Consider the following 26,232-nt stretch of genomic DNA (forward strand, 5'->3'; position numbering starts at 1 on the left):
TTGCCTGACCAGATCTTACCACTGTGAACCGCATTCTTGAAAAATTTCTAACATAGCTCCCACTTGTGCCACAAGACTGTGTGGGCGAGGATCACCTTTCCTTAGTGCATTCAATGTACCCATGTTTCCTTCATACCAGCCAGTGCAGGTGGCATGAGTGTACATTCCAGGGCAATGTACTGTTTAAAAATGTGAGTCTCCCATCAGAGAGTTGAAATTCAGAGTTCTCACAGCAGTTGCTGCTAAGCCGATGTTGCTTGTATCCAGATGGCCATGTATACCACCTGATATGGAGAGGCCTAAGCATGTGCTGGAGGGAGGCCATGCCCACTAATCCTCCACATAAAGGGTCATGGAGTTATGGCTCATGCTCTAATACTTAGAATTTCCTGGGTTTTATGGAGAAATGTGCATTCCTGATATTTTTCAAAGTTGCAAAATGCTGATATTTATTTAGAGACGTGTCACAAGTGAAGCCAAAGGAAATATGCCCAAGATTGAATTTGAGATTTCTTTAACTACAACTTGGAGCAGAGTGTTCACTGAAGAAGATTGGCAATGAAGAGGCAAAAAGCCTATTGTGTTAATTCTTGCTTAATGTTTTAAATTAAAAACTAAGGAGTTTGTCCACAAGGGATACAAGAGGTGCCTGTGTCCTTTGATACAAGCTCATACATACATGTTAAATTGCTAATAGAAGAGGTGCTTATATGCCAGGATACAAGAGGTGCTGGGCGTAGGATGAATGGACATCAGTTTGAAAATCTCTCTAGTTCTAATTAGTGTAAGTTGCCACTATTGTCACTATAGGTTGTTGTCCCAGCTACAGTCAGATCGTGTTGGTTTACAAAGTGTAATGATAGGGTAGACTGGCATGTCCACAGTGGATGCATTCCCACTGCAGAATACGAAATTCTTGTCAGATCCCAAAGGAAAAATGGGAATTGTGGCTTTGGAATTGAGATACAGTTCATACAATATCCAAGAGGTAGAGGGGAAAGGTATTTTTCTCCAACCTAAGAACTATGTATGTATGTACACACACACACACACACACACATTCAGAAAAGTGTGTCTACCTGCATGCAGCCCTCATTCTGCTGATTTTAGTTTCTTCCACTTCTGCTTTTAAGTAGCAAAGAAAGCCAAAAATTAGAGGATTGAAAAAAAATGGAAAAAGCAAAAACAGATTTTACCTATAAGGCCTGAAATTCACCCAAAAATGAATATGTTTACCAGCAGATTGTGAAGCAAACCAACACTCCATCAATACATTCGTCAATTAGTGCATTATTACTGAGTGCAAAGTGTGTCTATTCTGTATTGAGAGGTTCCTGTGGCTTCTCCAGTGCCTACTAGAACAGGTTTCCAGGAATACCCCACACTCATATGGCTGTTCCAGTCTTCAATTGGCGTCTTAGACACAGTCTGTAAAGGAAACATAGTAAAAACTGGGGTAAGCAGAGAATAAATAGAAGACTATGGAAGGACCTGGGCAAAGGGAATCCTTGAAATATATGACCCTTGACTCAATCAATCCATTTGCAAATGTTTATTGAAGGTCTAGTATATGCTGTCAATGTCATTGTCCTACAGGCAGTATAATAATATCTTTCCCTCTGTACCTTAGTTTTCTCAGCTGTAAATTGGGAATAATAATAGTACCTACTCTGAAGTGTTATTGTGAGTATTAAGTGAAATAACATACTTAAAGCATGTAGAACGGTGCCTAACATATGATCAATATACAATCAATATTAAGGAAAGAGAAAAATCATAAGCACATAGAAACTGGAAAACAATAAAGACATCAAAACAAGAGATGTCACAAGGCACTGTATTATTAATTGCCAAACAAATGCTTCTCACCCCTGAATGTCAAAACGTAGGGCACAGAGCTAAGAGACAGCCAAAAGACTTTGGTTTCTCACACTAGCCAAGCATCTGCCTTTTGCACGTGTCTGAGAAGCTGCAAACGGGTCCCTCCAGAGACACCATGGATCACGATGGGCTCTTGGGAGAGGACCCAGATCTGCCCCTACGCACAAGGTGGTGCAGTGTAGTGCTAGCGAGTGCTGCTGTGGTGCCAGACTGCCCATGTTTAAAACCTAGTACTGGCGCTTATTATTTGTAGGCTCTGGACAAGTTATTTAACTCCTCTGAGCCTCAGTTTCTTTCTTGGTAAAATTTGAATGATAACATTGTCTGTTTCATGGGTTTGCATGAGGATGAAATGAGATAGTGCAATATGCTCATAATAGAGTACCTGACATACACACATGTTAAATTGCTCATCTACATGGGATCCTAAACCAGCTGCTTCTTCCACATCTTTAAGGAAAGAAATTCCACAATCTGTCCCAGTGTTCAATGTACCCTTGTGTCAAAACTTCCTCCTGTTAGGAAATCCTCTTTTTTTAAAAGTTTATATAATTTGAGACGGCCCTTAGCGATTTCGATAACCCAACTCACCATACAGGGGAGGAGAAAAGGCTGGAAAGTTTAAGTGACTAGCCCAAAGTCATGCAGATGGTTAGTGGCAGAGCTAGGACTGGCTCCTGGTTCTCCTGAAACCCAAGTCCATGCTCTTTCTACTAAGTCTGCCGGTATTATTTCCTTTTGCAGGCATCTCATCTTATGCTCATCATGGTAGAGACTTTTTGTGCCACGTGATTCTGGACTCCTGGGCAGAACATTCCAAGCTCTCCATATTCCGGCCTTGATCTACCTGGGGGGCACCCAATACATATGGGCTCTGAATGAATGGCAAAATAAAACAAAGGGTGACAACTGGGCCACAACATCAACTTTATTACAGATCCAGGCTAAATTGGAGAACACAACTTAGAATGAGAGCCAAATGGGCTGGTTACTTGACCCCCTAAATTAGGCAGAGTCACCTGCTGTCCTAGGCATATGGACTGGGGTACCGAGGAGCAGAGGCTTCCATGTGGCAGATGTTCCCCGGCCCAAGAGAAAGAAGGAGGATGGGGCTGAGCAGAACATGCCCGTCTACTCTTTCCCAGTTTGCCAGGCAGAAGCCACTGCACCTCCTCAAGCGTGGAGAAAATAAAGGGCAGGAAAGTCAGGAGTGTGAGTAGGAAAAATCTCCTTTCTTAGAAACTAAGAGTGGGAAAAGATTTTCTTTTCTAGTTTCACCTCTTTCAGACCACACCCCTGCCTTGCTCCCTACTCATTGGCCGTACAAATGACTGGTAACCCTTTGGCCTCACTCTATTTCTTTTGTGCTCAAATTATTCCTCTTGAACAGAGTGCCCTTGCCCTCTGGATGCCTTAGTGTTTTTTTTTTTTTTTATACTTTAAGTTCTGGGGTACATGTGCAGAACGTGGAGGTTTGTCACATAGGTATACACGTGCCATGGTGGTTTGCTGCACCCATCAACCCGTCATCTACATTAAGTATTTCTCCTAATGCTATCCCTCCCCCAGCCCCCCACCCCCGACAGGCCCCGGTGTGTGATGTTCCCCTCCCTGTGTCCGTGTGTTCACGCTGTTCAGCTCCTACTTATGAGTGAGAACATGATGCCTTGGTGTTAAATGCCCTCTGTCTAAGTCTGTTTGGGCTGCTGTTATAACAGAAATTTATTCCTCAAGATTCTGAAGGCCGGGAAGTCCAAGATCAAGGTGCCTGCAGGATTTGGTAAGAATCCGCTTTCTCATAGACTGGGTGGCAACTTCCCACTGCATCCTTACATGGGGGAAGGGTAAACGGGCCTCTTTTATAAGTGCATTAATTCCATTCATGGGGTCTCTACCCCCATGACTCAGTCACATCCCAAAATGCCTACCATTACATAGGGATTCGGTTTCAACCTATAAGTTTTTGTTGAAAGCTAAACATTTAGACCTAGTACTCTTTCATCTTTCAAGACTCAGTTCATGTGTCACCTTCTGTATGAAGCTCTTCCTTCCTCTCCTCATGTCCACCCCCAACACTTTATGGGGTGAGTTGGCAACCTTTTCTTTGTGTTTAGTATGGACTTTCCTCTTACCTCTTTTAGTCGTTTATTCCACTTAATTTTCTGAAGGCAGAGGCACATCTTACTTATCCTATGTTCAAAGCCTTACACAGAACTTTTAAATGCAATAGGTCTTCGATAACTTTTTGGTGAATAATGATGTTGAATGTTTTTCCTAGGCATACCATATGATATTAAGCCAAGTCTCTGTCTTATTTTCAGAATAAAGAATCTCATTATTTCATTTATATATTAAGTACCAGTAGGTGCATGGCAGTGTTAGTTACTGCGAAGTACATAGCTTGTAGTCTTCCTTTCTAGAATCTTAAAATCTACTTGAAAAAGTATGTTCACAAGAAATAATTGAGTGTATATACATAATTGATACAAATGCTTCTTTGTACACATAAATCCCTTTATAATTTACAAAGCAAAATCTGCCAGATCTGCCATTCAATCCAATGACTACCCTGTGAGTCAGGGTGGACTCACTAGCCCCATTTGACAGATTAGGAAATTGGGCTTGAGAAGCCTTGGGTGATTTAGCCAAACACACCCAGCTGTGAATGACAGAACTGGAGCTTGAATCCAGGTGTTTGGCTCCTAACCTAGTGTGGTTTTTCATAATCGGCAGCTAAATGAAAATAATTAAATGCAGGTGTTTAACTATGCAATGGAGGGAGAGTGACGTCTACATCTACTAGTGTCTCCATCACCTTTGGCTATACTGAGAGGTTCAGAGTGCGTGCTGCCTTCCCAATCCCAACACCCCCATGCTTTATTCAAAATCCGCCTATAGATGAAGCCCAGGGTCTTTCTGCCAAGCTAATGGGGAAAGTTAGAGGGAGAGTAGAGGCTGAGAAAAGTGTTACCTAAGGTGGAATGTTAGCTATCCAAGTGTACTTAGCAAACTAGAATTTGAAAGACATGCAGATGTAGGTATATAATTTCATGGTCTTTATGCTAGCTCTGAAGCTTCAAGTCTATTGGGGAATTTTTTTGTATCAGAACTGTTTCTTGCAGACTGAGGGGAATGGTGGTAGAATGAGCAAATTTGAATGGGAACTAAGTCATTTCCTGGCCAAAAAACAGGATTATAATAAACAAGCCATGAGATGGAAATCATTCAGATCTGAGGGAGTACTGTCTGTTCCTGTCTAAACAAGTGACTGCAATTTCCCATTTTTCTTCAGCTTTCACTTAAAGATAATATAGTCCTTTCCAGTCTTCTGCCAGTCTTGTTATAGTGCCTGTAATTTCCCTTCAAATACTTCAGTGTTGATTGTGTGATGTATATATGTGAATGCAAGTTAACTGTAATCTACATTAGTGAACACTGAAAGACCTTCATTCAGGAATGTATGCCATAGAGGAAGAAATAGAAAATACTTCAGCTCTCTCAGTTCTAAGCCTGTATCTGAAAGTTGGTTAATTAGCATAAAGAATGGTAAAACATTTTTTTGTTGGTGAAATAAGTGGTGTTCACTCTAAATGACTGGCTAGAAAATTTGTAAAGACACATCTGTCCTAGCATGAAAGGAGTATAAGAATCTGGTGAGCCCAGCAACCTACTACCTTCAGATAGGTGCTCCAGGCCTGGGAGTTCATTTATTCTTTGTACCTCACACATGGTGAAGGATGTGGGCACTGACTCTGCTGTCAGAATGTTTGATGCATATGCCTTAGTGTAAATTTTTCATGCACCAGACTTATCAGATTGCCTTAAATGACTGAGAGTAGGAAACTGATTACAGAATCAGTTTGTATTGTTTGGGGATCTGACTGCTGGTCAATGTTAGAATGGGGTAGAATAAGGTGGAATTGGGTCTGAGACTTGCTTTCCTTGTTACCAACAAGTAGCCAGGTTGTGGGGGAAGAAGATATACAGTTCCACCCACCTCTAATTGTTGGGTGCAACTGACATTTATCACTAGATTCCATCAACTGCTAATGGCCAAAGTGGCTTTAGTTCCTTTTGCAACAGTCCTTAACAATTCCTCCCGTTTTTAAACAAATTCTTCTATTTTTTTCACCTTCTTCCTTTCTTCCTCACCCCTAGCTCTGTCAAATGACACCTGATCAAAGGAGAGGGCATATGAATGTTTATTGAGCTGAATCTATGCCCTTTATATGCAATATTTAATTTCATCCTCATTTAAAATAAAATAGGTATGATTTAGTAAAAGTTGAATCTCAGAGAAGTTAAGAAACCACCCTACCATCACACAGCTAGTAGGTGATAAAGCTGAGATTCTAAAGCCTGGAATTCAGAACTCACATACGGTTTTCAGCAGACAACTCCACACACAATTTTGAAAAGGGCTAATAATTGTTGGCACTTCATGCTCTTCTACCAGATGGGATGTTTTGACAAACCGAAGAATAATCATAATGACTTATGATTACTTTTTCCTATCAAGTGCATTCTCTGCTGTAAACAGGGAGAACTCTTACAGTCTGTAAATAGAGGTTTACTTCCTCTCTGCAATTGCTCTCCAGCCAACCTCACCTATAGTCAGACCATGATGGAGTAACAGTAAACACAAGGAAGGTGATTAATGTGGTGTTAGGAAGCACCTGAGGTCCATATGGATGTGTTTCATTTGACTTTTTTGAACTACTCTTATCTCTAATGCCAAAGCATGGATGGCTCTCCTATTTCTACAAAGGCCCCCAGCCTGGCCTTTGATGATTTCTTTTCCCCTTGGAGGCTTCTTACCTGGAATTTGGCCTGATCTCACCTGGATCAAGAAGTATTGTTTATCAGAGGCTGTTTACTGCAGCCTTTACAGACAACCTCAACCCCTACACAGGTTAGGCCCACCCATTAATTGCTTCAAGGAAACTTCTTTGGTGTCTGCCTTTTATCCTCTTATAGATGTTTCCATAAAAGAACATGTGTTGTTAGAAGTCCTGTTTGCTCAGTGCTCTCTGTCCCTAAGACTGGCCTTCAGGACACCTGCTAGAGTCCTCTGCATTCAGTTATGGGTATCACAGACAGCAATACTGCTAAGGAAAGCTCAGGAGATCAGGCACATGAGGGCAGTTCAAGGACAGTAGGGACAGAGTCAAGACAGAGTTAAGCTTCCATTTTGAGAAAACATAACTATATTCTGAAAATGTAATCATGCTAATTAAAATATAAAAAAGGGAAAAAAGGAAGAGCAGTACATTAAGATGAGGATTTCTGTGCAATAGAAATTTAATAGAAAGGTTCTGAAGTACTATCTTGGGTAAATTAAAAAAAAAAAAGAAAGAAAACAAAGAAAGGGAAAGTAATCCAGAACAAGAAGCCAAATCTTGGAGCAGGAGAGGCAGACTAGAGTTCAGCTTCTAAAGAGTAGTATGGAATTAAAATACATACATAGAATTAAAGAAAACAATATTAGGTAAACACTGCATTAGTCATCATCAAAGAGAGAAATTGTGAATTGAAAGACAGTTCTAATGAATTTCACAGCTCAGAGAAATAAAGAGAGAAAGATAAAAGCGCTGTTAAGAAAACTGAAAGTTACGCTGATGATACTTGAAGAAGAGATGGCTAAACATTTTTAAGAACTGAGCCAGGTGTGGTGGCACATGCCTATAGTCCCAGCTACTTAGGAAGCAGAGGCTGGAGGATCGCTTGGGCCCAGGAGTTCAAAGATGCAGTAACCTATGAGTGTACCGTGCACTCCAGCCTGGGCGACAGAGCAGGACTCCGTCTCTAAAACATAAAAATAAAATAAAATTAAAAATTTTTAAAGGCTGGGCATGGTGGCTCATGCCTGTAATCCCAGCATTTTGGGAGGCTGAGGCAGGCGGATCACCTGAGGTCAGCAGTTCAAGACCAGCCTGGCCCACATGGTGAAACCCCATCTCTACTAAAAATACGGTGGTGTGCGCCTGTAATCCCAGCTACTCAGGAGGCTGAGATGAGAATCACTTGAACCCAGGAGGCAGAGGTTGCAGTGAGCCAAGAAGGTGCCACTGCACTCCAGCCTGGGCAACAGAGCAAGACTCTGTCTCAAAAAAAAAAAAATTAAATAAAAATTAAAAGAGTTTTTAAGACTTCATGACTGAAGAAGGTCATGAATTCTTAGAGTGGAAAGAAAGCACATACTGTGTACAGAAGCAGGATTAAAAAGCAGCAAAAAAACAGAATGACAACAAAACCCCTCAATATTTCACAGCAACGTTGAAGAACACTAAGAATAAGGAGAAAATCATTTTTTATTTAATTTTTTTTAATTTTAATTTTTTTTTTTTTTTTTTTAGACAGAGTCTCACTGTGTTGCCCAGGTTGGAGTGCAGTGGCTTGATCTCAGCTCACTGCAACCTCTGCCTTCTGGGTTCAAGCAATTGTCCTGTCTCAGCCTCCCGAGTAGCTGGATCTATAGGCTTCCGCCCCCACACCCAGCTAATTTTTGTATTTTTAGTAGAGATGGGGTTTCACCGTATTGGTCAGGCTGGTCTCGAATTCCTGATCTCAGGTGATCCACCCACTGTGGCCTCCCAAAGTGCTAGGATTACAGGCATGCGCCACCACGCTCAGCCAAGGAGAAAAATCTTAAACTGAGTGTGTTGGGGTTTGCGCAGTAGGATAGGGACCGAACCTCAGATACCTGAAAAGTTGTGTCTTGGAAGAGGAGTTAGGGTGCTTCTGAGGACCTCAGAGGGTGACCCAGGACTTAGGAGGAGAAGGCACAGGGAAGCAGATTTTAAGTGGCTTTCAGGAAGAACATTCTAATAACAAGGGCTTTCCTGAATGAACAGCCTGCCTTCTAATAAGGAAGTGAGTTCTCTGTCAATAAAAGATCTGCCTCTACAGAGTCCTCCATTCTAAAGAACAGGGGAAGGAAAGGAGGCAGGCTTGGGAGCAACTGGATGGCTGGAATCAGAGTGGTGGGACTTGGGTTACTTGGGCAGCTTAAACGCTGTGGAAAACGGGCCATGAAGGATACAGGAAAATGGAGAGAAAAGAACAGTGTCCAGAGGGGAAATGTGATTTTACCTGTGTAATGATTTGTTTGGATCTGTCCTCTTGCTTGTCATTTTTGAAATGAATTATAAACCTTTCCTCAAATTCTACTCTACAACCTTCCCTAGAGTCAGGCGTCTTCATTGACCTGTTTCTTCTTCCATTTGACACTTTTAGCTGAGTTATTCACCATCTTGAAAGTGGCTGGCCCCATTACCCTTTTCAGAAGAGATTAGATGGCTAACATAAAACTTACGCAAAACTTCTGTGTATGGAGGGGTCACTAGAGATGTCTATTTCTGAGTCTTTGTCCCTTAATTCCCCGATGTAGAAGACAGAATAATTCACCTCAAATCATGACAACTCACATCGGTAGACTGTTTGATGTTTTACAAGGCTCTCTCATGTACACTAACTTCATTTAATTTTCACACACACACAAACACACACACACACACACACCCCCCACACAAAAAAGGCAAAACAGTCATTATCATCTCCAGGAAATCAAGAACTGGGAAGGTTATGCAACTTGCCCAAGCAATCCAAAAAGCAACACTCAGCAGCAAATTCAATGCCTGAGGCTCTAAATCAAGAAACAGTTCTCATTCCTATAAGAAGGACATCAGTCGGGGTAGGAGCCAAGATGGCCGAATAGGAACAGCTCCGGTCTACAGCTCCCAGCGTGAGCAACGCAGAAGACGGGTGATTTCTGCATTTCCATCTGAGGTACCGGGTTCATCTCACTAGGGAGTGCCAGACAGTGGGCGCAGGTCAGTGGGTGTGCGCACCGTGTGTGAGCTGAAGCAGGGTGAGGCATTGCCTCACTCAGGAAGTGCAAGGGGTCAGGGAGTTCCCTTTCCTAGTCAAAGAAAGGGGTGACGGATGGCACCTGGAAAATCGGGTCACTCCCACCTGAATACTGCGCTTTTTCGACAGGCTTAAAAAACGGTGCACCACGAGATTATATCCCGCAGCTGGCTCGGAGGGTCCTACGCCCACGGAGTCTCGCTGATTGCTAGCACAGCAGTCTGAGATCAAACTGCAAGGCGGCAGCGAGGCTGGGGGAGGGGCGCCCGCCATTGCCCAGGCTTGCTTAGGTAAACAAAGCAGCCAGGAAGCTCGAACTGGGTGGAGCCCACCACAGCTCAAGGAGGCCTGCCTGCCTCTGTAGGCTCCACCTCTGGGGGCAGGGCACAGACAAACAAAAAGACAGCAGTAACCTCTGCAGACTTAAATGTCCCTGTCTGACAGCTTTGAAGAGAGCAGTGGTTCTCCCAGTACACAGCTGGAGATCTGAGAACGGGCAGACTGCCTCCTCAAGTGGGTCCCTGACACCTGACCCCCGAGCAGCCTAACTGGGAGGCACCCCCCAGCAGGGGCACACTGACACCTCACACGGCAGGGTACTCCAACAGCCCTGCAGCTGAGGGTCCTGTCTGTTAGAAGGAAAACTAACAAACAGAAAGGACATCCACACCAAAAACCCATCTGTACATCACCATCATCAAAGACCAAAAGTAGATAAAACCACAAAGATGGGGAAAAAAACAGAATAGAAAAACTGGAAACTCTAAAAAGCAGAGTGCCTCTCCTCCTCCAAAGGAATGCAGTTCCTCACCAGCAATGGAACAAAGCTGGACGGAGAACGACTTTGACAAGCTGAGAGAAGAAGGCTTCAGACGATCAAATTACTCTGAGCTACGGGAGGACATTCAAACCAAAGGCAAAGAAGTTGAAAACTTTGAAAAAAATTTAGAAGAATGTATAACTAGAATAACCAATACAGAGAAGTGCTTAAAGGAGCTGATGGAGCTGAAAACCAAGGCTCGAGAACTACGTGAAGAATGCAGAAGCCTCAGGAGCCGATGCGACCAACTGGAAGAAAGGGTATCAGTGATGGAAGATGAAATGAATGAAATGAAGCGAGAAGGGAAGTTTAGAGAAAAAAGAATAAAAAGAAATGAGCAAAGCCTCCAAGAAATATGGGACTAAGTGAAAAGACCAAATCTACATCTGACTGGTGTACCTGAAAGTGACGGGGAGAATGGAACCAAGTTGGAAAACACTCTGCAGGATATTATCCAGGAGAACTTCCCCAACCTAGCAAGGCAGGCTAACATTCAGATTCAGGAAATACAGAGAACGCCACAAAGATACTCCTCGAGAAGAGCAACTCCAAGACACATAATTGTCCGATTCACCAAAGTTGAAATGAAGGCAAATATGTTAAGGGCAGCCAGAGAGAAAGGTCGGGTTACCCTCAAAGGGAAGCCCATCAGACTAACAGCTGATCTCTCGGCAGAAACCCTACAAGCCAGAAGAGAGTGGGGGCCAATATTCAACATTCTTAAAGAAAAGAATTTTCAACCCAGAATTTCATATCCAGCCAAACTAAGCTTCATAAGTGAAGGAGAAATAAAATACTTTACAGACAAGAATGCTGAGAGATTTTGTCACCACCAGGCCTGCCCTAAAAGAGCTCCTGAAGGAAGCGCTAAACATGGAAAGGAACAACCGGTACCAGCCGCTGCAAAATCATGCCAAAATGTAAAGACCATCGAGACTAGGAAGAAACTGCATCAACTAATGAGCAAAATCACCAGCTAACATCATCATGACAGGATCAAATTCACACATAACAATATTAACTTTAAATGTAAATGGACTAAATGCTCCAATTAAAAGACACAGACTGGAAAATTGGATAAAGAGTCAAGACCCATCAGTGTGCTGTATTCAGGAAACCCATCTCACATGCAGAGACACACATAGACTCAAAATAAAAGGATGGAGGAAGATCTACCAAGCAAATGGAAAACAAAAAAAGGCAGGGGTTGCAATCCTAGTCTCTGATAAAACAGACTTTAAACCAATAAAGATCAAAAGAGACAAAGAAGGCCATTACATAATGGTAAAGGGATCAATTCAACAAGAAGAGCTAACTATCCTAAATATATATGCACCCAATACAGGAGCACCCAGATTCATAAAGCAAGTCCTGAGTGACCTACAAAGAGACTTAGACTCCCACACATTAATAATGGGAGACTTTAACACCCCACTGTCAACATTAGACAGATCAACAAGACAGAAAGTCAACAAGGATACCCAGGAATTGAACTCAGCTCTGCACCAAGCAGACCTAATAGACATCTACAGAACTCTCCACCCCAAATCAACAGAATATACATTTTTTTCAGTACCACACCACACCTATTCCAAAATTGACCACATACTGGGAAGTAAAGTTCTCCTCAGCAAATGTAAAAGAACAGAAATTATAACAAACTATCTCTCAGACCACAGTGCAATCAAACTAGAACTCAGGATTAAGAATCTCACTCAAAACCGCTCAACTACATGGAAACTGAACAACCTGCTCCTGAATGACTACTGGGTACATAACGAAATGAAGGCAGAAATAAAGATGTTCTTTGAAACCAACGAGAACAAAGGCACAACATACCAGAATCTCTGGGACACATTCAAAGCAGTGTGTAGAGGGAAATTTATAGCACTAAATGCCCACAAGAGAAAGCAGGAAAGATCCAAAATTGACACCCTAACATCACAATTAAAAGAACTAGAAAAGCAAGAGCAAACACATTCAAAAGCTAGCAGAAGGCAAGAAATAACTAAAATCAGAGCAGAACTGAAGGAAATACCGACACAAAAAACCCTTCAAAAAATTAATGAATCCAGGAGCTGGTTTTTTGAAAGGATCAACAAAATAGATAGACCACTAGCAAGACTAATAAAGAAAAAAAGAGAGAAGAATCAAATAGATGCAATAAAAAATGATAAAGGGGATATCACCACCGATCCCACAGAAATACAAACTACTATCAGAGAATACTACAAACACCTCTATGCAAATAAACTAGAAAATCTAGAAGAAATGGATAAATTCCTTGACACATACACTCTCCCAAGACTAAACCAGGAAGAAGTTGAATCTCTGAATAGATCAATAACAGGATCTGAAATTGTGGCAATAATCAATAGCTTACCAACCAAAAAGAGTCCAGGACCAGATGGATTCACAGCCGAATTCTACCAGAGGTACAAGGAGGAACTTGTACCATTCCTTCTGAAACTATTCCAATCAATAGAAAAAGAGGGAATCCTCCCTAACTCATTTTACAAGGCCAGCATCATTCTGATACCAAAGCCAGGCAGAGACACAACAAAAAAAGAGAATTTTAGACCAATATCCTTGATGAACATTGATGCAAAAATCCTCAATAAAATACTGGCAAAACAAATCCAGCAGCACATCAAAAAGCTTATCCACCATGATCAAGTGGGCTTCATCCCTGGGATGCAAGGCTGGTTCAATATACGCAAATCAATAAATGTAATCCAGCATATAAACAGAGCCAAAGACAAAAACCACATGATTATCTCAATAGATGCAGAAAAGGCCTTTGACAAAATTTAACTACCCTTCATGCTAAAAACTCTCAATAAATTAGGTATTGATGGGATGTATTTCAAAATAATAAGAGCTATCTATGACAAACCCACAGCCAATATCATACTGAATGGGCAAAAACTGGAAGCATTCCCGTTGAAAACTGGCACAAGACAGGGATGCCCTCTCTCACCGCTCCTATTCAACATAGTGTTGGAAGTTCTGGCCAGGGCAATTAGGCAGGAGAAGGAAATAAAGGGTATTCAATTAGGAAAAGAGGAAGTCAAATTGTCCCTGTTCACAGATGACATGATTGTATATCTAGAAAACCCCATCGTCTCAGCCCAAAATCTCCTTAAGCTGATAAGCAACTTCAGCAAAGTCTCAGGATACAAAATCAATGTACAAAAATCACAAGCATTCTTATACACCAATAACAGACAAACAGAGAGCCAAATCATGAGTGAACTCCCATTCACAATTGCTTCAAAGAGAATAAAATACCTAGGAATCCAACTTACAAGGGATGTGAAGAACCTCTTCAAGGAGAACTACCAACCACTGCTCAATGAAATAAAAGAGGATACAAACAAATGGAAGAACATTCCATGCTCATGGGTAGGAAGAATCAATATCGTGAAAATGGCCATACTGCCCAAGGTAATTTACAGATTCAATGCCATCTCCATCAAGCTACCAATGCCTTTCTTCACAGAATTGGAAAAAACTACTTTAAAGTTCATATGGAACCAAAAAAGAGCCCATATCGCCAAGTCAATCCTAAGCCAAAAGAACAAAGCTGGAGGCATCACGCTACCTGACTTCAAACTATACTACAAGGCTACAGTAACCAATACAGCATGGTACTGGTACCAAAACAGAGATATAGATCAATGGAACAGAACAGAGCCCTCAGAAATAACGCCACATATCTACAACTATCTGATCTTTGACAAACCTGAGAAAAACAAGCAATGGGGAAACAATTCCCTATTTAATAAACGATGCTGGGAAAACTGGCTAGCCATATGTAGAAAGCTGAAACTGGATCCCTTCCTTACACCTTATACAAAAATCAATTCAAGATGGATTAAAGACTTAAACGTTAGACCTAAAACCATAAAAACCCTAGAAGAAAACCTAGGCAATACCATTCAGGACATAGGCATGGGCAAGGACTTCATGTCTAAAACACCAAAAGCAATGGAAACAAAAGCCAAAATTGACAAATGGGATCTAATTAAACTAAAGAGCTTCTGCACAGCAAAAGAAACTATCTTCAGAGTGAACAGGCAACCTCCAAAATGGGAGAAAAGTTTTGCAACCTACTCATCTGACAAAGGGCTAATATCCAGAATCTACAATGAACTCAAACAAATTTACAAGAAAAAAACAAACAACCCCATCAAAAAGTGGGCAAAGGACATGAACAGACACTTCTCAAAAGAAGACATTTATGCAGCCAAAAAACACATGAAAAAATGCTCACCATCACTGGCCATCAGAGAAATGCAAATCAAAACCACAATGAGATACCATCTCACACCAGTTAGAATGGCAATCATTAAAAAGTCAGGAAACAACAGGTGCTGGAGAGGATGTGGAGAAATAGGAACACTTTTACACTGTTGGTGGGACTGTAAACTAGTTCAACCATTGTGGAAGTCAGTGTGGTGATTCCTCAGGGATCTAGAACTGGAAATACCATTTGACCCAGCCATCCCATTACTGGGTATATACCCAAAGGACTATAAATCATGCTGCTATAAAGACACATGCACACGTATGTTTATTGTGGCATTATTCACAATAGCAAAGACTTGGAACCAACCCAAATGTCCAACAATGATAGACTGGATTAAGAAAATGTGGCACATATACACCATGGAATACTATGCAGCCATAAAAAATGATGAGTTCATATCCTTTGTAGGGACAGGGATGAAATTGGAAACCATCATTCTCAGTAAACTATCGCAAGAACAAAAAACCAAACACCGCATATTCTCACTCATAGGTGGGAATTGAACAATGAGATCACATGGACCCAGGAAGGGGAACATCACACTCTGGGGACTGTTGTGGGGTAGGGGGAGGGGGGAGGGATAGCATTGGGAGATATAACTAATGCTAGATGACGAGTTAGTGGGTGCAGCACACCAACGTGGCACATGTATACATATGTAACTAACCTGCACATTGTGCACATGTACCCTAAAACTTAAAGTATAATAATAAAAGAAAAAAAAAAGGAAACGGTTCTAATATCCCAAATTGCCTCTCTAGCTGATACACAGAAGGGATATTCCCATAGAAACATGGTTAAGGGTAGTTGAAAGAATTAGTACCAACACCTAGCACTAATCCCTGTCGTCGTATAGGCGTGCAGTAAATGTTTATGGTTGAATTAGAATTGCAGTTCAGACTTCTTAATGCGCTAAGTAGACTATCAGTGTGCTGGCCAGGGAAACCACCCAGTACTTTCCTTACCCCAGTACTCACTCTGCTTGAACTACTCTGGCTTCTTGCTGTTCTAGAACACACCAAGTTCTCTCTTGTACAATCCCAGCCCTGTCCGACACCTTATTCCGCTTTCCTATTTTATTCCCTTCTATGGCGTTTAGCATTTAGGATCATCTGACATGTCATATATTTTACTTGCTTCTTTGTGTGTTGTCTGTCTCCCCTGATCAGGATATAAGCTCCCTGAGGACAAGGGTTTGTATGTGCTTTGTTCCCTGCAGATTTCCCAGCACATAGAATAGTGCAGGGCTTGTAGTAGTGCTCAAGATGTATTTGTTGAAGGAATGAATGAAGGAATTCATTTATAATGTTGTTTCTACAGACTTCTGGATTCAAACTAAAACACAAGCTAACTTTTGGAACACAAGTCAATTCATAAATAGAGACTTGATGAATATTTTCTGAGCACTAATAATGAAATATAGAAACTTTTTACTACGTCATTTAAACCTAGTCTCACATAAGGTCGAACTCTGGGCCATCCACACCTTGAAACAGGTGCAGAGAAGGAGACTCACAGAGCCCAGCTAGTCAGCTTGAAGCTATGTGGGGACAGATTGAGTGGAAGTTGAGGCAGGGAGATCTGGAACCCAGAAAAGAAAAAGACATCCAGAGGGGGAAAATCAATCCATCAGCTGTGGATACTGAGAATCTACTTTGAAACTAGGACTCTGCTGGGCACAGCGGGCCAGAAAAATTCTCTAATATGACCGCAAGGAGTTAAAAATTGGCGGTGTGGAGGACATTGTCGGGGAGACACACAAGACACACACAAGAAGGTTTGAAGCGCTAAACTGTATGTTACAATAAGAACTCCTGAAGGAAGAGGAGATTGGCTGTCTGGGGTTTTCAGAGAAGGCTCTTTGGAGGAGGTGGTCTCTAACCTTCAAAGGCAGGTGAGAGTTCTTGCCCCAGCGGGGAAGGGGAGAAGAAGGGCATATCCCACCCTGGGCCAGCAGAACTGGTGCTGCAGAGGCAGGGACCTGTGCTGCAGGCACAAAGCTCTGCACTAGCAAATCTAAAAATACCCGCCCTGTCTAGTTTTTTCTTTCCCTCTTGGTCTCTTACTTTTCTTCTCACCCGCCTTCCTATTTTCTTCCTTCTCTGATGATCCTTTCTGCCAACCCTGGGACTCACTTTCTCATCTCTCCAGGGAATCTCTGACCAGCTGGAGGGGCCAAAACCTTGCAGGACTCCCCGCGGTTCAGGTACAGGTTGGCAGCAGCTCCGGAGTCCCCCACCCACCTCGACTCAGTTCTTTCAAATGCCAATTAACAGGTGTCAGAAATGCTGGTCTGGGTAAGAGATCCATGTCTGCATAACAACCCAACTGTTTTGGCTCCCCACCCATGAGCATAAATATCGTGGTGTTTGAGCCCTTGGGGCCTGTAGAGTTTACAAGTATGCTGTCAAGATCTCTTCATTGGGCTAGTGCTTGAAGTGCTGCCAAAAAGCGAGGGGACTCCTGTGCTTTTATGTGTTCCCAAGCACAGGCCGCCCTGGCTCCAGGAGGAGCCCTCTGGGGACCGAGTGTCGGTGTGAATCTCAAACAGCAAGCTGACATTCCGGTTGGGAGTGTGACAGTGCATGCCTGGGTGATGATGCCAGGGCGGCAGGTGACACGGGTCCACCACAGAGGGGGAGCGTAATTGGAGTGGCTTCTAGTTACATGTCCTCAGAGCTCTGAAGGATGGAATCAGGGTCGGGGGAACAGTTAGAAAATGATGTTACAAAATCCGGATATCCTGATCAAATTGAGACCACTGAGATGGAGCATTCAGAGCACAGATGATACCAGTGTTCCCAAAAAAGGCATCCAACATGGGCTCATCTAGGACTAATGACATTGCAAGCCAGAGATACAGACCACGGTCAACCAGTGAAATACACCCGCACACATGTGCACACGCACACACACACACACACACACACGTGGGCATCCATGTGATGGGCCCTAGAAGCCCAGAGGAACCCCGCTTTTAGGGCACTCCCCTCCCCCAGGCCTCACCACAGCCACTGAGGACCTGACTCTGGATAAACATCTGAAAACAGAGTGGCTGCCAGGGAGGAGAAAAAAGAGGAGAGGGTGGAATGGGATGGGGCGGGGCATGGCGACAGGAAGAGCTCAAAAGATTCTCAAGTTGGGTGACTACCAAGGTCGGCTTGTCTCAGAGGGCAGCAGGGCCATGGCCTGGCGGGTGGTGGGGCAGCAGGCTTTGGCTGGCTTCTGCCGTGTGGGGCAGCATTTCTCCGCCTTCACCACCCCACCTCGGGCTCTGTTCAGAGGTCAGATCTAGGAGAGATTCTTGGACCATTTGTCGACTTGGTTCCACCCCAACGAGAACCATATCAAAAGGCTGAGCACATTTGACCTCATCAGCTTTGGGGTCTGCACAGCAAGTTGGAAAAATCCCCAGTAAGAGGCCTCATGGGAGGACTACATCACTGTCCCCCTCGGGCCCAGACTGGTTATGCTTTGTAATAATTGTTCTAGAAACCTTGGTGGAAACGAGGAAAGCTTTCCGAATCTCCCCTAACTCTTTTGCCATTTGTCATAGAAGTCCAGAATATTCTAGATTTTTTATTTGTGGGGACCAGCACCAGAAAGAGGCAGAGAAGTATATGGGATCACATACTTCTTTGGTGGCAAACCCCTGCCTCTTTGTCTCTATTACTCTTTCCATTAAATTCCTCCTTGTTCTCTTGGTCTTGTTTGTATCCATTAACTCATGGAGAAGATAACTTTCGATAATTAAATGTGTCCTTAGGAATATTTCCTCGCCCCTGAGTTACATTAGAAACTCTGAGAACAGAGGAAGATGGCCTTTATTTCTTTGCTCCCTGGTCTGATTTAACTTTATGAGTCTCCATGCAGTGCCTACTCCATGAGCTGCTTTCCTGATTTGAGGGGAAAATACAGTCCACACAGACACTATCCTAAGAATCGCCCCGTGAGCCTTTCCAGAATCCCAAAGATGACGTACAGTCCTGTCCCTCAAATGTCAGGATTTGGAAGAAGTTGCCTGACTCCAAGCGAAAGCCAGATGCCTGGAGAGGTGAAATAGGAAGCTCTCACAAGGATGAGATCAGATCTCTCTAAAAGAAATCTCGTTGGATGAAGACAGAAAACAAATAATTTCCCCCAACAGAGGAAAGCTATTTGTTTATCTGTTCCATGGGGGCCAAAGGACCTGGAGCTGTAAAATCTGAAGGCAGTGTATGTTTTAGAAAGTTGTCGATGGGATCATTTTTGTTGTACAGTGCATGGCCCTAAGATGGCCAAAGGGGAGTGTCAGAGCCTCGAATCTTTCCCTTTTTTTGGGAGGCCACTCTGGGCAGACATTTCGCTGATCATAATCACTTTTATATGTAACTGGACCTTAATTCATTTGGTAGTATGAGCTACGGAAGGGCGGCACAGATTAGAGAGCTATGTCTGTAACTGATGAAATCTGCGCCTGGCGTGCATTTGTGGGGAAATTAAAAATAAAATGAAGCTCATCTGAAAAATGCGTGGACTGGAATTAGCCGTCTCCTGACCAGTCACGCATGGAACTTGTCGGAGATGACCAGGACAGAAAAGTGAGACCTGGGCAGCACACTGGGCTGCGCCGGCCGCCAGGATCTGGGGAACCTGTCATAATTTATAATGGATTATCTTAGGAAATAGATGAGGACAGCTTGTGTTCAGGAGCCAGGAAGGACTACTTTAGTTTAAAAAAAAGGGGGGGGGTGCAGAAAACATGTCTCAAAAATGCATGACCCATTGTTGTTTATTCTGCAAGATATTTAGTGTCTGGACTTGGATTGAATTAACTCATCAAATCCTCTGCTATGAACATGACATTTGGTGGCAACTAACATCGTCACACCAAGTAAATGGCACCCCTTGCCTGTGCTGGTGTTGAGACTCATGTTTGCACCCCTCACTATAAGGTACATATCCAAATGTATTGGAATTTTTATAGTTAACACTTTGAGTTTCAAAGACTGGGGCTTACACACACACACACACACACACACACACACACACACTGGACAGTATCTTCCCACTTTCCCACTATGAATTCTCTTTGATTTTCTTCCAGCATTACCCTTGATGCCCACTTTGATTTCATCAGATGTCACTGTTCTGGACTAACTACTTTTGATTGCATATAAAGGAGAAAGGGAAGTAGCATTTGTTGACTCTTCTCTGGTCGATGTGATAGTGTGTTACATAAGTATGTTGTTAACCTTCACAAAGACACTTTGTGATACTGTCATTCTGCTGATTTTACTGATGAGGCAACTGGGACATGGAGAGATTACAGAACTTGCCAAGGTCTACCATTCAGTAATTGGCCTAGTCAGGCTTTGAACCAAGACCACTGGGGCTTCAAGCCTGCTCTGTACACCCAGTCAAGGTGAAGCCAGAATCCTACTGTAACTGGGCAGGATCTGTAATATCAGAAGAATTTGGATCCAGCAGCAGGCTTTATTTCAATACTTAACTCACCCAACCTAGTCCTCAAATCTTTTCCTGAAACAATTACAAAAAAAAAAATACTGTACTTCAAATTTTGAAAGATAATAACAATTAAACAACTTAGTTTCCGTTGTCAGTCTGGTTTCTCTGCCTTAGTGGAAAGTCTAATGGGATATTTTACAAGGATGACAAAGACAGATAATGAAAGTCAAAGCAGTACATAAAGCTTCCTTGAAAGCTTGGTAATTAAAGGCTTTGCATTGTTCTTTAATAACAGTCACCTTTTTACTGCATTGGGATAAAGGCACAAGGTCTGAAATATATTTGTATTTCAGCCACACTCTGAGTGAACACAACCTCTAGCTTTTCATTCAGAGGAACTGCATTTCAACTTCTGCAGAAAGAAAGACCAAGAGGTAGCTGTTTCTTCCAAAATGCTGGCAGTACGCAAACATTTAGTACACTGGAGATTAGATGCTAATCTGTGAATTCATACCTGTGTTTTAGGGGAGCCTTCAGACTTATAAGAAAGGGCAGACAAGAAGCCTCGATGTAAAATATAGCCATGGCCTTCCTACCTGAAATGCCTATATCCCACGACTGTGGTCCTGGAGCATGTGTGTGTTAATGTGACTCACTGGGGAAAAGTTCAATGTGTTCCTCAACAATGCCTGGTCTATGGAGTAGAGGAAGTAGAAGGCCATGTGCTGTTGAGAAATTTCTGAAACAACATGTCCCAAAGAACTTTTACCCCTGCCTGATGCATGAATTCTGCCACTGAGGTGAGAGGAAAAGGGGGTAAACGTTTAACAGGCACCTACTATGTGCCAGGCACTGTGTTAGGCACAGTCTCAAATCTTTTTAATCCTCATCACAACCCTCTGAAGTATTATTCTCTTTTTAGAGATGAGGAAATTGAAGCTAAGACAGGTTAGGTTACTTGCCAAGCATTACATAACCAGAAGGCAGCCTGAGATTTAAATTCACATGTATCGGACTCCCAAATTGAACTCTTTGTCCCCTGTTAAAATGTGCCTGTCCCTGGGAAAGGTGGCACATGAAATCCTATCAGTCATTCACACTGTAGTGTAATGAATTTATCCTATCCTTTCTGAGAAAGTTTCGATTAAGAAGGCTAAAGGTCTAGATTCCACAAAGGGGAAGAAAATACAGAACGGAGAGGGTAATGATGATGAAAACTTGTATCGGTCACTTCCCAGTTTTGCCTAGCCCTAAATACCTATGGCTGTCTTGATAGAGCAGGCAAAAGGGGGAAGGGAAGATGTGAAGAACAAAGTCTTTCTTTCACTCTTGTTTTTGAAAAGATAGTTAAGAATAGAGATAGTGCTGTGTTCTAAGAGTGACAACGCTGAGAAGGAACAAAGGGAATTACATGTAATTTAGCTCAGCCGGCCAGGCACGATGGCTCACGCCTGTAATCTCAGCACTTTGGGAAGCCGAGGTAGGCAGATCATGAGGTCAGGAGTTCAAGACCAGCATGGCCAATATGGTGAAACCTTGTCTCTACTAAAAATACAAAAATTAGCCGGGCATGGTGGTGTGTGCCTGTAATCCCAGCTACTCAGGAGGCTGAGGCAGAAGAATCGCTTGAACCTGGGAGGCAGAGGTTGCAGTGAGCTGAGATTGCACCATTGCACTCCAGCCTGGGCAACAGAGTGAGACTCTGTCTCAAACAATAATAGTAATAATAATAATAATAATAATAATAATAACAATTTAGCTTAGCCTAATTCAGGATACAAGACCAGCTGATCTAAGTTGGGTTACAGCATAGACATGGGTCTGCAGAGCCTATGGGCTGAGCAGGTCTGAGACTGAATTATGATTTCTCTTGGCCTCTTTCTCAAACTAATCTGCTCAACACCACAGGCTTGGCCTCTGGGATGCAGTGTCATGAGTAAGAGCTGATGACTGGCACTGGCCGTCTCACTTTCTAGCTATGTGACCTCCAGCTGCTGCTGACCGTCCCTGAGACTTCATTTGTAAAACGAAACTCAGAAAGCTTGCCTCACAAGATCACTGTGAGAATTCAGTAGGGTAACGTTCAGGTAGCACTTAGTGAATGGTAACTAATGATACCATATAATCTACAGGCAGGATACATGGGGAATTTTGATCCAGAAAGCTTTGGGGCCAAGTTGACTTTAGCAATCGACAGAGCTTTCACCTGCTACATGGCGTGAACTTGAGGGATGGTGGGAAGGACGTTCAGCTCCAGAGTATCTCCTTTATCTAAAAGCCATAATATCTGAAATTCCACATTCAGGATATATTCCTTTGGCAACTGTCCCAAACATCCTTTTATTAATTCCTTTGATGGGAAGCACATTATGTCAGTAGCTACTAATCCAAACTGCCCATTGGAATTGTCTTGGGGGTTGGGAGGTAGGGGAAGGTTAAAGAATGCTGATACACAGCCCTCACCCCAGACCCAAAAAATTAGAACCTCTGGGAGGAGCCCAGGCATTAACAAAAAACAAAAAACAAAAACTTTGCCAAGTGTTTCTACCATGTAGCCAGGGCTGGGAACCCCTGTGTTACAGTATTTGATTCTACTAGAATGGAAGCACCAGGAGGCCAAGAAATACAGCATGGCATTCCCAAGCTTCCCACTGTCACTTGGCACAAAAAATAGTTAACCTACAAATTCATCGTTGGTATTGTTGAATGAAAACAAAGGTGTTAGTGACTCTAAATTCCACCTTAGTGAGAGCCAGAGATGAGATTAAAGACAAGGGACTGGAAGGCACAGAGAGGGAAGTAAGCTCTAGGTCATTACAGAAGAGCAAGTCTCCCTTCTTAGAAAATTCAGCTGCTTGTTACTCTCATGACGATGCTAACAGGAAAAGGCAGATCTCTTGGAAGAAGGGAAGATGCTACACCAGGACTGAAAAAAAAAGACGTGCCTTTTCAAGTTTCTAGAAGAAATTGAATACAAAGAGAGAAAATTTCCCATTAAGTATTTCAAAAAAATCCATCCGGCAGTTGGAAGAAACAGAAAACAACATGCCCTGAAATCAGAGAGCTCAACCTCCAAATCTCACACCTGCCATTATTAACTACACGACCTCACAGAAGGAGGGAGCTTTTTTCCTGTTTGTTTTTGCTTTGAGACAGAGTCTTGCTCTGTTGCCCAGGCTGGAGTGCAGTGGCGCAATCTCAGCTCACTGAAACCTCTGCCTCCCTGGTTCACGCCATTCTCCTGCCTCAGCCTCCCGAGTAGCTGGGACTACAGGTACATGCCACCATGCCCAGCTTATTTTTGTGTTTTTAGTAGAGACGGGGTTTCACCACGTTGGCCGATGGTCTCGATCTCTTGACCTCGTGATCCGCCCGTCTCAGCCTCCCAAAGTGTTGGGATTACAGGCGCGAGCCACCGTGCCCGGCCCCCTGTATTTTTTAAAGCATTTCTGATTCTCAGAGTCTATAAAAAGGGGAGTAATATTGATGATCTCCTAGGGGTGTTGAAGAACACTTGAGAATTGGCTGGCACATATCAGGCGATTGGGGTCTATTAATTCTCTCCTTCTGTCCTCCCTCCTTCCCTCCCTTTCCACCTGACAAACAAAGTTATCAGTTATTCTAGGGATAAATAACTTTTCAAAACTGAGATATCAGACTAGTGATCCCCATATTTACAAATGCTAATTGTTGTGGGAATTTTAGGGAGAGGTGAAGTGAGCACGTGAATCTTCAAAATAGCAGAAAGGACAGGATTACACAAGAAAGATCAGCTCCACTAAAAATCAGCCCCATAAGATTGATGGCTGAACCCTGAAATCAACTGTGTGGAAACTGTGCTGACTTTACAGGGAGATTTTCTTCTTTTTCTGAAGTCACAAAGAATGTAAATACTGTTACAATTATCTCTTATTTTAAAATAAGTTCATTAGAAATCAACTATGAAACCGTTTTGTCGTGGTAACATTTTAATGGAAAATTTTAATTACTTTCCTAATATCCTCATGGTAAACTTTCTATACATGTAAGTTTTCATCTTGTTTTGGGTTATTGTGGAAACTTTATATTTTTCTAGAATTCTATCTCAATTTCTCTGCAGACTTTTTAGCTGTACCTGTTTGCATTATTATAGTTTTAAATGGTTTCTCCATGGACTAAGATGCATATTATTAATATTTCATGAGGTCAGGAGTTCGAGACCAGCATGGCCAATATGGTGAAACCTTGTCTCTACTAAAAATACAAAAATTATCTGGGCATAGTGGTGCGTGCCTGTAATCCCAGCTACTCAGGAGGCTGAGGCAGGAGAATTGCTTGAACCCAGAGGTGGAGGTTGCAGTGAGCTGAGATCACGCCATTGCACTCCAGCCTGGGCGACAGAGCAAGACTCTGTCTCAAATAATAATAATAATAATAATTTAGCTCAGCCTAATTCAGGATACAAGATCAGCTGATCTATATAGGGTTACAGCATAGACATGGGTCTGCAGAGCTACTGCAGAGTAACGCCTTAGAGTTACTATTGTACATTACAACTGTCTATAGGTCAATTTTCTCCCACTCTGTACTTTATGATATATTTGTCATATCTATTTGCCTATCTATGTTATACATCTCACAAGACAATGTTAAAATGATGTAATTTTTGCTTTAAGCAGTCATATGTCTTTTAAAGAAATTAGGAGAAGACAACTTTTTATATTTACCCAAATATTTACCACTTCTGATGCTCTTCATTCATTCCTAAAGATCCAGGTTTGCCTCTGGTATCATTTCCCTCCTGTCTAATGAGCTCCTTTCCTTCATTTCTGTAGAGCAGATCTGTTGACGACAAATCACCTTTGTTTTCTTTGATCTGAAATTATCTTTATTACACTTATATTCTCAAAGAATATTTCACTGGATATAGATATCTGGCTTGATTGGTGTTGGTTGCAGTGGTTGTTTTTCTTTCAGTACTTTAAAGATTTTTGTCTCATTGTGCTCTTGCCTTCAAGTTTCTGAGAAGAGGGCAGAAAATTTATTCATTCATTATTCAGTCAAAGCATTATTTTCTTGTATATAACGTGCCACTTTCCTCTAGTCATTTTCAAGATTTTCCCTTTATCTTTAACTTCCAGAAGGCTGATGTGCCTAGGCTTAGTTTTCTTTGTGTTTATGCCACTTGAGCTTAGCTGGGTAAATCTGGACACTTTCTACTTTTGTCAAAGTTAGGAACTCTCCAGGCAGTTTTTCTTCAAATATTTTTTTCAGCCATTATCTCTCCACTCTGTGAGACTCTGGTTACATGTGTTAAATCTTTCGATATTGTTCTTTAGGTTCTCAAGCCTCTTCATTTTCTTCTCTATTTTTTCTCTTTTTTCTTCAGATTGGATAGTTTCTATTGATCTATCTTTCAATTCATGGGTTCTTTCCTCTGTCATCTCCATATGGCTCTGAATTTCCTTCAATAAGTGTTTTATTTCAGATACTGTTGCTTTGATTCCCTTTTATGGTTTCTATTTATCTGCTGAGATATCCTATCTTTTCACTAATTTTGAATATGCTTTTCTTAATATCACATAACATATTTATAGTCACGGCTTTAAACCTTTATTGGCTAAGTCCAACATCTGAGCTGTCTTAAAATCCCTCTTTCTCTTAAGAATGGGTCACATGCTTGTTTCTTTATAAGTCAGGTAATTTTGCTTGTATCTTGAACATTGTAGTGTCAAGTTCTAGATACTCCACATTCTGTTGTATTTTCCCCAAAGCTGTAAACTTTTTTGTTTTAGCAGGCAATTAACTTGGTTGGATTCCAGCTGTAAACTCTATCACTTGGCTGGCACCTCAAATCTCAGCTCCGTTCCTTTGGCTTTAGAAGGGACTTTTAGAGTCTGTTCTGTGCATTCATAAATCAGAT

The 26,232-nt window shown here is 42.2% G+C and overlaps 1 long non-coding RNA gene across 1 annotated transcript in view; it reads right to left on the bottom strand.

The window, feature by feature from the left end:
• Nucleotides 1-877: 877 nt before the first annotated feature.
• The window catches only part of LOC130541527 (uncharacterized), a 158,549-nt gene continuing 133,194 nt past the window's right edge, over nucleotides 878-26,232 (bottom strand). Inside the window, exon 3 of the long non-coding RNA XR_008955585.1 lies at nucleotides 878-1,428. This is a non-coding gene — a long non-coding RNA (uncharacterized LOC130541527). The remainder of the gene's footprint in view (nucleotides 1,429-26,232) is intronic.

Source organism: Pan paniscus, chromosome 4, assembly GCF_029289425.2.
Source record: "Pan paniscus chromosome 4, NHGRI_mPanPan1-v2.0_pri, whole genome shotgun sequence".
In the NCBI taxonomy this organism is placed as follows: Eukaryota; Metazoa; Chordata; class Mammalia; order Primates; family Hominidae; genus Pan; species Pan paniscus.